Here is a 13,987-nt window from a genome sequence, read left to right as displayed (position 1 = left end):
AAAAAAAAAAAAAAAAAAAAAGTAACTCAAACTCAATATATTTCAATTGCAATGAATAAAGCAAACAGAATAAACATATAAAGATGTGGGCACGTAAACTGAGTTTCTAAAGACATTTTAACTGCTACTACCTAAATCCTATTAGATAAGGAATATTTCTTCTACAAATACACCAAAACACATTGGAAATTACAAGTTTTAGTGGCAATTTCAAGACCTACAAGGAATTAGAGGAAGCCCAATCAGAAATGAGAACCAAGTTTAAGGCCAATCAACATTTCAGAAGTTAGACAGAAGAATGGGTATTTTATCATTTTGTTTGTATTTCGTAAATAAAGGTGTTTGTGGGAGATTTTTAAACAAATGTTTGCCTTCTCTCCTTTTTTTTAAGTGGTAAAGGTAGAAAAGTTAACTAAGAGGGAATGAGAGCAGTCAATTGCAAATTTTTCAATCCAGAAAAAATCTTATTAATATCCTTTGTGACGGTATCTGTTCTTATAATTAGGTCCCACAATTACCATAAATGCTTAGAGCCAGGTAGTATGATTATCAAAAGCCAAATATGATGTTCCTTGTTTTTAATCACAATTCAAGTTTATTGTATTTTTCCCATCATAAAACTAATTAATCAATACAGAAGACATGGAACATACTGAAGAGCAGACAAAAGGGAAAATAACCCACAACACTGTGATCCAAGTAAATCATTATTTCATATTTGGTCTACTTCCTTCTCATGATTTCTCCAAGCCAAGTTTTTCCTTGCTTATTTTATTCTATCCACTTTTTCAATTCTCATCATTTAAACGTAAGCTGTAACTCATGTTACCTACAACTGTTCACAGGCTTCACTTTAATACAGCATTCCATCAAATGGACATCTTACAATTTATACTTTGCCTAAGTGCCAGATAGTTGCTCTCAATTTCTTCCACCATTACAAATAATTCTGTAAGGAACATAATGGGTATAAAGTTTTTCAATCATTTCAAATTCCTGTATTAGAATATATTCCTCAAAACTGAACTACTTATCAAAAACAATAATCAAAGGGCAATATGGTGTCTGGGATTTGTAACAAAATTATACAGGGTAACAAAGTAGATGGGAGTTACAGATGAAACAAGATTGTATATATTTAAAATTTTCCAGAACAGTATGTTCAAACAAAAACAAAAAGCAGATAGCATCCTGAGGGAGAAAAAAATATATTTTATATATATATATATACAAAATTATATAATACTAGCAAAGATGAAAGTTTAAGGCTCTTTCTGCACATCGCCAAACTGCTTCCCTAAAGGGCTGTAATCATTTTTACTCCCAAGATATAGCTTAAGGTTTTATTGTGAAGTCTTCTTTAACTCTGAAGTCTTCGTTTATACATTGACTTCGGCACATCTCTCCAACCTACTGAAATTTTTTCTATTGAGATATGCTACTGAGTTTTCACTTATTCTGGACACAGGCAATTGCTTTTTTGATGCTCTGTTATCATACAAACATGATCTTATGCAGAACAAGAATTGGTAACAATGATTTACCTACAGGGATGTTTATCATATTGTTTGTTGTTTACCTCATATTAACGAAAAAATGTTGGTTCAAAAATGAATTAGGAACATGCCAACAAGGCATAATTAATGCCCCAAAGTTAATTATTAGGATACTGAAACCTGTAAATTTATAGTGACAAGGCTTTTCTTACCTAAAAATTCAGTGATACAATGTCTAGATACACACTTTACCTGTATGGCCCTAGCTCTGAACTTGCCAGTGAAGTATCATGACCTTGGGCAAGGCTCTCATCTCCAAAATCAGTGTTTTACACTAGCTCATTTCTAAAGTCTTTGAACTCTATGATTCTATATAAACTTAAAAGAAATGAAAAACAAAGTTGGTCAATAAAAAACTTTATCATGATATACAGTATATTAGTTTCCTGGAGCAGTTGTAACAAAGTACTAAGAACTGGGTGCCTTAGAGCAACAGAAACGTATGGTGTCACAGTTTTGGAAGTCAGAAGTGTGAATAAAGGTGTCAGCACAGCCATATTACCTCTGAAGAGGCTAGGGAAGGATCCGTTCCAGGCATCTCACATAGTTTCTAGTAGCTGCAGTTACTCCTTTGCTTATAGATGGCCATCTTCTCCCTGTGTCAACAACTTCTCCTTCTGTGTATGTCTGTGTCCAAATTTCGCCATTTTACAAAGACACCAGTCATACTGGACTAGGGCTCAGCCTTACAAGCTCAGTTTAATTTGATTACCTCTGTAAAGACCCCATTTCCAAATAAGTTCCACATTCTGAGAAACTGAGGTTTAGAACTTCAACATATGTTTGGTTGGTTTTCTTTTTTTGGTTTTTTTTTGGGGGAAGGGGGAGGTTGACACAATTCAACCCATAAACAGATAGCACACTGGTTAATCTGCTGCCCTCCAGATTCACTTCCTGACCGTTTCTGACTTCTACCCCAGAGGCTGACGTCTGTGAACTACATTACCCAAGCTTCCTTGACTTCTAGCTTCCAGCTGGGTTCAGCCAATGGGAGGCACCTGCAGGAGATCACAAGCTAATAGAAAAGAGAAAGTGGGGAATTTGTCACCCCTGACCTCCCACCAGGACGCTGTTTTGGGAGTCACTACATTCAGTCACTCAAGGTCCCGATTCCTGTCCACTGGCCCCTCTCCCGTGCTTCCAGCTCTCACCAGTACAGGTAATTCCATTTCCTCTCCTTGACCCTCCGGCATAAGGCTGTCATGACTTCCCACTGTTACTAGTCCTTGGGTGCTTCAGTGTTTCTTCCCAGTTGAATCCTGCCCACCCTTTTGTGGACAGCCCCTTCATTAACCTCTCTTCATCACCCTCATTCATGTACCATCTGTTTCTCACCAAGATCCCATCTGATATATAGGGATAAGCCACTTCTTTACTTCAGATGATCTACATGATTTGTTTTTCAAAACTCTAAACAGAAGTGTAACCTCAGGCATGGAGGCCTCCAATCGATACTTAAAATAATTGGTAGTAAAGGTACCACTCTGTATCATACACACATTTGTGACTCTGGCTCTCTCTCATTTCTATCTTCCTCTAGAGAAGCAGTATGACAGAGGTTAAGAGCATGGATTGTGAAGGTAGACTACTTCACTTTGACTCTTGACTCCACCACTTACTAGACTGTGTAAACTGAGCAAATTACTTAACCTTGCTGTATGTTAATAAAATGGTCATAAAAATAATAGTATACAGGTCATAGGGTTGCCACGTGACATAGACATCAAATTATTGATACTTACATTAATTTTATGGTAACTAAATCAGATAATATAGATCAAGTGCTTAGAACAATGCCTGGCTTATACAAGTGTTCTGTATTAGCTGCTATTACTATTATTAACTTTTCCTTTGATGTTTTGTGCTTGATCTATGCTTTAAGTCAATCTAGCCTCATCATTTTATGCGGACCCCACCTGCCCAGCCAAAGGTATGTTAGGAATATATAAAAGCACAGCCAAGCATGTAACTTTTACTACCCAACCTACCTGTCCTTCAAAAGGGCAATAAGACCTGTCCCTCCTGCTATACCTGGCTCTCTGACCCCTGTGGCAGTACATTTTAAATCGTCAGGATTGGGCTTCCCTGGTGGCACAGTGGTTGCGCGTCTGCCTGCCAATGCAGGGGAACCGGGTTCGCGCCCCGGTCTGGGAAGATCCCACATGCCGCGGAGCGGCTGGGCCCGTGGGCCATGGCCGCTGAGCCTGCGCGTCCGGAGCCTGTGCTCCGCAACGGGAGAGGCCACAACGGAGGGAGGCCCGCGTACCGCAAAAAAAAATAAATAAATAAATCGTCAGGATTTTTATTGCCTTACAATTCATTTTTGATGACTTCACGTGCTGTCAGACAAGCCTGTGATGTTCATCAACCCCCCATCTGGGCTACTCCAGGCTACAGGTGAGACACCACACTCCACCCCCTACCCCAAGCTCTACTCAGCCTTTTAAACAGTTACCAAACCCCTCCTTCAGCCAGAGACAGCCCTTAATAGTGATTTTCACCCCAAGATGTATATGCTTGGTTTTAACTGTGGAGATGTCACTCCAAAAGGACATGAAAAATCATCAAATTCAGTAGCATTTTAAGAAAGGGTAAGTAATTGGGGAGGGAACCTGGGAAAAGAAACCCTCATTGATCTTTGCAAACTATAAGCCCTCTTTTTAAGTTAAAAATAAACAAAAAACTTTAGAAAAAATTCCATTACTTGACTTAGCCAAACACACCTCAACTGCAATAACTAATCTGCAAAAAGTATTTACTGTTACTGTATAAAATGGCTTTGAGATACATTTAAATGTACTGTATTTGTGTGTTTATATAAGCACTTATTTACCAATACATCAAAATATCTTATCTACATCCCAAGAAAGCTTCAACTTAGAAATGAGAGTACTAGCTATGAGTTGAGTGGCAGCTATAGAGTTCATGGTTATAGAAGCAGATTGACTGGCTGGCTGACTACGTGACTACGAGGTTGGCAGAAGAGCCAAGCGACCAAGAGCACAACCCTGAGGTGAGAAGGCCCTGGTCCAAATCCTCACTCCCACGTTTACTGAGTGACCTTGGGCAAGTTAAAACCTCCATGGGCCACAAGTTCCTTATTGTAAAATAACTGTTCTTACCTCACACGTTACTGGGAAGATTCAGTGACATAATATATACAAAGCATTTGGAACTCCCGACACAAAGCAAGCCCTCAACCACTTCTAATTCTACAACTTCCAATTGTATATAGATAGTCCAGAACTATATAGTTCCATAAAAGATCATTTTTATAATATTCCAGACAGCTCTTCCAATTATTAGCTGAGAATGTGGGCCAGTTCACTGACTTCCCTTAGCCTCAATGCCCTCATGAGTAAAACAGGAATAACAGAGTTCCAAGGGCTTCTTGTGATGTTCAAATGAAACAATGACTATATAAAGCCCAGGATGAGTACAATGAATCATTCTCATTGTTACACCCTAGTCTCTGGACTAAGAAGAGCATGTGGTGGTGATAAGGAAATCATGGGGGATCTAAATCTCCCAGTAATAGCGCCTTAAGTAACGGGAGAGGGACTACCTGAACATTAACCATTTTACTCATTTAACATCCTCATGCTTAATCCTCCACAGGAAACCTGGCACACAGTCTGGGGGGAAAAAACGCATTTTTTTTCCCTTAAAAACTAACAGCAAAATGGCACAAAGAGCTTAACCTTTGGTGTCATGTTTGAGTTAAACCCAGCTCTGTCACTTACTAGGTAAATGGAACCAAGCAAATTATTTCTCTAGGCCTCAACTTAAATACCTCTAAACTGAAAATAACAATAGCTGCTTCATGATATTGTTTGGGAACTAGGAGGGATAATGTTTATAAAGTATTTAGCAGAGTGTGTCACAGATTGTATGTGCCAAATAAATGGTAGTGACTGTTGTGTGTGTATGTGTGTGTTTTTTTTTAAAAAAAGAGATCATTTTTTAAAGGAAATATTTTGTGGCAGTTCCAGTTTGGGGCTTTTTTCTCCTACTTATGAGTCACACTGCTCATACTTTAGCACAATATTAGTGATTTTAGAGAATAAGTTTTCACTGATGACCCACGTTTACATTAAAACAATATGCTGAATCCTGAGTTCATGTCTAGACTTGCTTGAAATTACAGAGATGAGAAGGTTAATTACCATTTTAAATATGATGATTGGCTATTACCTGTTTTCCTTTTGAGAAAAGGGCAAAACATTTTTACTATATGCAAAAATTTTCCTGTTGACAACTTATTCATTGCTGTTTATGACCTCTAGTTTTCTTTCAAATCAAGCAATTAGATTTTAAACCAACTCCCAAGAAATAGCAGCAAAAATGACTTCCTCAGCATATTTAGTACTTCCTTAAGGTCTCCCAGAAGTAACACCTTTCAATTAATATTTATCCTTTTCCTCCCACAGCATCAATGACTATGCTGCCTAAGGGAAGCCCATTGCCAGCTAAGGCACATGAGGTTAATAATTATAGGACTGGGCTGGATGAAATAATACGTTGCATTATAAAGGACTAACATCTCATTCAAATGAAATATGCTAGGAGCATAAAGAGGCCAGAAGACAACCAATTGTAAAAATATTAGAAAATAGGTAACAAAGTCATTCTTTCTCAACCCAACTAGATGTACTAACTGCCAGAGTTACTTTCTACTTACATTAGTATTACCTCAGGGGATCTACTGTTTTCCTGTAAAACTCAGCCAAGCTGCGAACCTTAACTAAGATATTTCTCTACATTAGTTTCCAAGTACAAAAAGTATATCTGTAAAAAAGACATACATCATTCATTGTTTCCAGGATGCTATTAATTCTTGCTGCTCGGAAACTGAAATATCTATACAGGGCTTCTTTTACAGGGAAATACAGAAATCTGCTTGTTAACCTAGCTATGAGTATCACATAAGCATACCATATATTTCCCCATTTCTTATGAGTATATGAATGCTGTCAGGCCATACTATCCACACCTGATGACTAGTTTCTTCCACTAATCATCAAGAAGACTAAAATTTCATCTTTAAATTTAGGCCTTAAAGGTTTTCCAAGGAGAGGAAAATAATGAAGAGAATGTCTAGAGTTAAAGATAGAACAGTAGCATAGGATTTACATGCCACGTAAGAAGAGGACAAATGGAATTGCTGTCAGTTTCACACAGGAAAACAGTATTATCCAACTGTGTTGATAAGAACTCTGGTAGCAATGTTGAAAATGTATTAGAGGAAACAGAGTCAAAGTAAGAGGCACCATGTGGGATCTTAGCAAGGGTGAGGGGGACGTGAAGTGAAACACTGCAAAAAAGAGGAAAGAAAAATGTTCAGAATGTATTTCACAGGTAGACCCAAAAAGATTGTGTATCTAATTAAATGTAGATGGTTAAAAAAAAATTGGAAGAAGTTAAAGATTATGGTAAAGTCTCTAACTTTGACTTGTGACCAAATATGGCAATGTCAAGAACCAAAATAGTAACACAGAGGAAGAAAACAAGTTTGGTATGGAGCAAAGGCTAGGTTGGGAGAATCCACAGAATATCATCATATAGATATGTCCAATAAATAGCTAAAAGTACAGGCATGATTCTTAGGCAAGAAGTCAAGGACAGAGGGCAAAGGGAAAAGAAAAGAGATCCAAGAAAAGCATCAGCAAAACAGAGAACTCAAGGAAGAACCAAGAAAGGAGTGTAAAATGATGAGGGACAAAGAAATTTCAAGGAGGAAGTATTTACAGTGTCTGAGTTTGCTAAGGCATCAGGAAGCATTCATATTGTGGCCATTGTATTTAGCACTGAGAAGGTTTGGGAATTTTTTCAAGGATTTTCTGTCAATTACTGAACACAGAAGTCTGATTTCATAAGTTAAGTAACTGAAGAGAACTCAGGTTACTCTTTCTGGATGTTTGAAAATAAAGAGAAAATGTGCCGATTCAGCTCTAAATCCTGACAGATTCTAGGAAGTACAAGTCTGTCACTACTGAATAGAAAAGGGGAGAAAACAAAAGGAATTAAAGGTGACTCTAAAGTTCCTAAATTTGATTGATGGGCAGTGATTAGGAGGATCCAGTGACCTCAGGTACACAGTCCAATACAGTAGCCATGAGCCTCAATGAGGCTACTGAACACTGGAAGTAGCTAGTCCAAGTTAAGATGTGTTCTCTGAAACCCACACCAGATGTTCAAGACTTAGTACTTCAAACGCGGTAAAATGTCTCATTAATAGTTTAATATTAATTACATATGGAAATAATATTTGGCATATACTATGTTGAGCTGACGTATATTATTAAAATTAACTTCACCTATTTCTTTTTACTTTGTTAATGTGCCAAGTAGACAATTTAAAATTACACAGAGCTCACATTATATTGCTATTGGACAGCCCTGATCTAGAGAATGAACACTGAAATTGGAATAAGAGCAGGATTCAGAAAGGTTCTGTCAAAACCAGCCCTTCTGAATCACATTAGGGTAAAGTTTATGAAGAGGTCACCCAGGACAACTTCATGATGGTATAACTTAAGAAACTAAGGTCCTAACTGATTAGATGGCTTACTCAGGTCCTCTGGCTAGTTAGAAGCAAAACCCAAACTATAACTCACCCATGGGTATTACCTCTATTATTCCACCTCTTGAAACATCAGTGAAAATTTAAGTTTGAATTTAAAAGAGGTAATAGTAGCTGGACTGTTATATACATCCATCTCGTTCTATGCCATGTCTAATAAAATCACTTGCTTGTAGCAAAAACACAACCTCCAAACTTATTAAAATCATGACCTCAATAAACGGAGTGTCCTATGTTCACTGCTCAACCCATATTGTAACTAATCTTTTAAGGTAGCAATGCTAGGTTTTGCTTTTGTTTTGGACATATATATACTCTGAACAACACAACTCCACATGAAAGACAGTATCATCCATTCAAGCATATGTCTCTTAAAAAATAGTTTTAAGAAAACATTTCAAAAAGCTCAGAGAATTCACTTCTCAACTCTTGTGTTGTCTGCCATTCAAGATTGGTAACTCACTAAAATATCAGGGCTTTTTATACTCATGAGAAGTTAAAAATTACTAAGTTCAGGGACTTCCCTGGTGGTGCAGTGGTTAAGAATCCACCTGCCAATGCAGAGGACATGGGTTCGAGCCCTCGTCCTGGAAGATCCCACATGCCGTGGAGAAACTAAGCCCGTGCGCCACAACTACTGAGCCTGTGCTCTAGAGCCCACAAGCCACAACTACTGAGCCCGCATGACACAACTACTGAAGCCCACGTGCCTAGAGCCCATGCTCCACAACAAGAGAAGCCACCACAATGAGAAGCCCGTGCACCGCAACGAAGAGTAGCCCTTGCTAGCCTCAACTAGAGAAAGCCTGCGTGCAGCAAGGAAGAACCAACACGGCCAAAATCAATCAATAAATAAATTTATTTTAAGAAAGAGCTCTATTTTTTAAAAATTACTAAGTTCAAAGTATAACTACAGTATATATTAATATATATTTCAAATTCTTGCAGAATTTAAAGTATGACTTTGCCCAATGAAATCTTCAAAGCTCACTCAACCTCTATGTTACAGGTCAGCCACAGTTGCAGGATCTCCAATAATTATAACCAACCAAAACTCTCTGGTTGTAATTTCTTCAATATTCCAAGCTACTATAAATCTGTTTAAACTTCACATGTAAAAAAGGACACAATTAGGTTTTTAATGACATTTTCTTTTCAAGCTAATTTTCCATGAGAAATTGAAAAATAAACTTATTGCTTTAAACTGTACATAGTACTTAATTCTGTGAGATAGTTTCATAAGCTATTAACTACCAAAATTATGATAGTTATTTTCATTGTAGAGTTATTGCTCCAAACTACAGTGCTGAAAAATGAAAAGATTAGGCAGCATGTTTATTTCATTCTGTATATATACACCCTGCATTTAATAAAACTATTCATATTCCAAAATGACAATATTGAGAGAAACAAAGAATACCAGCTTCCATTTCTTGACTATGTGCTACTATCTCATTGTACCACACTGATAAAAGGCTGATACAAATCTAGCTAATGGAGTCAGGCATGCACAGAGCGATTGTGTTTTCCAAAGAGGTGTTTTCAATTTTGAACCACTTGTTTCCATTTCTTTGCTTGCTGTTTGTGACCGCTCTTCACATAACTGGAGTTAGTGTACTCATCTATTTTAAAGGTATTCCATTCCAGATTCCTGTATGGCAGCCTGTCCACTGGCTGCTGTTAGCTCCCAGAAGTACAGATCCAGGTATCTCATTTAAAGCAGAGCTTCAGCACATTTTAAAAAGATTTTTCCAGTTTTCTCTGCTTGTACTGGCCTCTTTCAGCTTACTACACATACTAGGTGTTAGGTGTCCCACTGTCATCTACCATAATGCAGCATGGTGTTACAGACAGTCACTGCTCCTTCAGTGCTTGCAGACCCAGTCACAGTGCTGTTTATGTCAACCTGCTCCATAATAAGAGTAACCTGCAGTTCACGGTGAGGAAATCACATAAATATCTGTGGTACATTCAGTATCAATACTCAGAATTTTTTACCACAGGCAACATTTTATAGGCCTTCAGTTGGTATAGAGCCTATAATCTACTATAAAGGATTTTTTTTTATTTCCTTAACTCTCAAAGGATCACTAAGAGATAAAGTCACAAAATTCAAGAACGGTCTTCCATTTTTCACTGCTAGAGATAACGTGGCCATGTTTAAGACATGGCTGGTATAGGCTAACACGATTCAGACATTGTTACGCTCCTATGAGGTGAAGCTTTGACACCTTGTTCAAGATCAACACACCTGGGCTTCCCTGGTGGCACAGTGGTTGCGCGTCCGCCTGCCGATGCAGGGGAACCGGGTTCGCGCCCCGGTATGGGAAGATCCCACATGCCGCGGAGTGTCTAGGCCCGTGAGCCATGGCCGCTGAGCCTGCGCGTCCGGAGCCTGTGCTCCGCAACGGGAGAGGCCACAACAGGAGAAGGCCCGCATACCCCAAAAAAAAAGATCAACAAACCTACTTAACCACTTCTCCCACACAACTATTAACTCTGGCCTCAGAACTGTTACACATGCCATCTCTGAAACTCTCACTTCTTCTCTGGTCCAGCATGGACCACCCCATCTTTAAAATCAGATTACAAATTCACACCTATTTTTCTTTCAGCTCCTCTCCCTTCACTAACTCATTACTTTCAGTATCGTATCAGTAGTTCTTCATGTGGGTCGATAAACTCACACACCAGGTGTGCAGATAGAAACTATGGAGAGAAATTATGTTTGCTATTTCTGTTGTGCCACCTGACAACATTTACCACCAAACCTTTTTTTTTTTTTTTTTTTTTTTTGCGGTACGCGGGCTTCTCACTGTTGTGGCCTCTCCCGTTGCGGAGCACAGGCTCCGGACACGCAGGCTCAGCGGCCATGGCTCACGGGCCCAGCCGCTCCGCGGCATGTGGGATCTTCCCGGACCGGGGAACGAACCCACATCCCCTGCGTCGGCAGGCGAACTCTCAAACACTGCGCCACCAGGGAAGCCCACCAAACCATTTTAATAGCATAATTTAAAAAATTTTAACTGTAAGCCTGGATGTGAAGTGTTTGCCAGTTTTCATGATATAAATACTTCCACCATGACTGACTTTAAGCGACAAAAATGAAGTTGCTGAATGCGGGAATGGGAAGATGTAGGCAAACTGACTCTTGGGAACCAGTGCAAAGCACTGTACCATGCTTGGCACAATTGCTGATTTACTGAATATCAAGCTTCCCTTCTAATATGCCCCCACCTGTTACATTTTTGACAAGTTTCAAAAATGTCTCTTTTCAATTTGGCTCATTCAAGACACATCTATCCAGTGGAATAGTAAGTTCCATGAGGAGAGGTGCTTTTCCTTCTATTTTCTTTACTGCTGTATCACAGTAGCTAGTTCTGTACCCAGAGTAAACACTTGGAAAATATTTGCCAAATGAATAAACTCTCAATAATTTAAATATAAGAAAATACTATAAATATCCAATAGAAGCTGTGATATGCCTCCCATCATAAAATAAATTTAACTTACACATGTGGGAAATAAAATCATAGAGAAAAGAACTGTAAAATTAAAAGTTACCTTAGAAATTATCAGGTGCAATCCTTTCATTTTATTAAAAAGGAAAACCTATCCACAGAAGTTAATTGACAAATTAATTGACATAAAGTCTCACAGTGCCAGAGTGAGCCTAGAACCCAGGTCTCTTGGTATCTGGTCCAAATCTTTTTTGACTAGATAATCATTAACTGCCCCTTGGGTTATTACCTATTTGAGCTATTAAACTGTTGGGAAGCTGCTAACATTATGAAAAGCAGATTTTTTCATTGGTTTTCAACATTAATATACAGTGCAGAACTGCATGTGATATACTATCTAATAAAAGAAAAGCCAAGCTAATCATAAGATATCAGTGACAAAGAGAGATTATAATTATAAAATACAGTTCTCTATAAATCAAATGACCTTTTTCTCAGCAAAGCATCATAGGAGCTGAGATTAGCTCAATTTCTATATCACAACATCTTTAAATTTGGAATCATCTATGAACTTAATTATCTTGGTTATTATTCCCTCTAGCTGATAATTAGTACAGAGGTCATATAAAATTAGTCCTTATATTTATTCTAGAAAGATTCCAAGATCTTCTCTTAATTCAGAGGCATAAGAAGCTTCAAAAATGGCCAAGAATCTACCAACATCTTTATAAGATTTCAATAATTATTTATACATGTTATACATACAATTATACATATGTTATATATATTTTTTATTGGGCTAACTAGAAGTGTATCTCAATTAAGGTCTTATTAAAAACACATAAGTAAAAATCCCAAATACTGTCTAAAGAAAGATTTTTTTCTTCTAAGAATCATAATATCCTGTACTGAATTTCTATAAATGATTCAAGTAGGTTGACAGTCTCTAAAGTTGTTTCTGTTATGAAACAGATAAGTAGAACCCAAATGTAAACAACTGACCAATAACATATAAACATAGTGAAAATTACAGTATTTTAACAAATTACACAATATTTTTCTCATGAGAAATTCTTTCTCTATTACATTATTTGCTACCATTTTTAAAATCCACAACAAAATGTGCAAAAGAATCATAACTCCTTGAAAATGACTAAGAACATCACTCCCTCCGTTTCTAGAGCAAAGTGAATATTCGAAGATAATTTCAGGAGGTTAAGTTCATTAGCCAATATTCCCCTAACACCTAAGGCAGTTCTCTGATATTTTTCAATATGATCTTATTACTGTCTAATTATCCATATTGCTTTTCATCCTTTTGTTAAATGGAAATTGACAGAAGCAGTTTAACCTTTCATTCAGAATCATTAAATACAACCCCCCTTCACTGATAATTGGTCTCTCTTTTTTATTTTTATACCATCTTTATTGGAGTATAATTGCTTCACAATGGTGTGTTAGTTTCTGCTTTACAACAAAGTGAATCAGCTATACATATACATATATCCCCGTATCTCCTCCCTCTTGTGTCTCCCTCCCACCCTCCCTATCCCACCCGCTTCCCACTAGCTATCTATTTTACATTTGGTAGTGTATATATGTCCATGCCACTCTCTAACTTAGTCCCAGCTTACCCTTCCCCCTCCCTGTGTCCTCAAGTCTATTCTCTACATCTTATAGCCAGTTTCTTAAAAGGGCTTTATTTGAATGTAGTGTCTCTGAGACTGTCCTCAATTCTTTTCATTCTTTTTTCTTTATTCTGCTCTGCTGTAGTTATTTCCACTATTTTGTCTTCCAGGTCACTTATCCGTTCTTCTGCCTCAGTTATTCTGCTATTGATCCCTTCTAGAGAATTTTTAATTTCATTTATTGTGTTGTTCATCACTGTTTGTTTGCTCTTTAGTTCTTCCAGGTCCTTGTTGAACATCTCTTGTATTTTCTCCATTCTATTTCCAAGATTTTGGATCATCTTTACTATCATTACTCTGAATTCCTTGTTCGATAGACTGCCTATTTCCTCTTCATTTGTTTGGTCTGGTGAGTTTTTACTTTGCTCCTTCATCTGCTGTGTGTTTCTCTGTATTCTCATTTTGCTTAACTTACTGTGTTTGGGGTCTCCTTTTCACAGGCAGGTTCATTGTTCCCATTGTTTTTGGTGGCTGTCCCCAGTGGCGAAGGTTGGTTCAGTGGGTTGTGTAGGATTCCTGGTGGAGGGGACTAGTGCCTGTGTTCTGGTGGATGAGGCTGGATCTTGTCTTTCTGGTGGGCAGGTCTACGTCTGGTGGTGTGTTTTGGGGTGTCTGTGGCCTTATTATGATTTTAGGGAGCCTCTCTACTAATGGATGGAGCTGTGTTCCTGTCTTGCTAGTTGTTTGGCATAGGGTGTC

At 37.9% G+C, this 13,987-nt stretch overlaps 1 protein-coding gene across 13 annotated transcripts in view; it reads right to left on the bottom strand.

The window, feature by feature from the left end:
- IMMP2L (inner mitochondrial membrane peptidase subunit 2) overlaps window positions 1–13,987 on the bottom strand; it is a 904,212-nt gene that overhangs the window by 795,392 nt on the left and 94,833 nt on the right. The window lies entirely within an intron of this gene.

This window comes from Physeter macrocephalus, chromosome 5, assembly GCF_002837175.3.
Source record: "Physeter macrocephalus isolate SW-GA chromosome 5, ASM283717v5, whole genome shotgun sequence".
Classification (NCBI taxonomy): domain Eukaryota; kingdom Metazoa; phylum Chordata; class Mammalia; order Artiodactyla; family Physeteridae; genus Physeter; species Physeter macrocephalus.
This window is presented reverse-complemented; position numbering and strand designations above follow the sequence as displayed.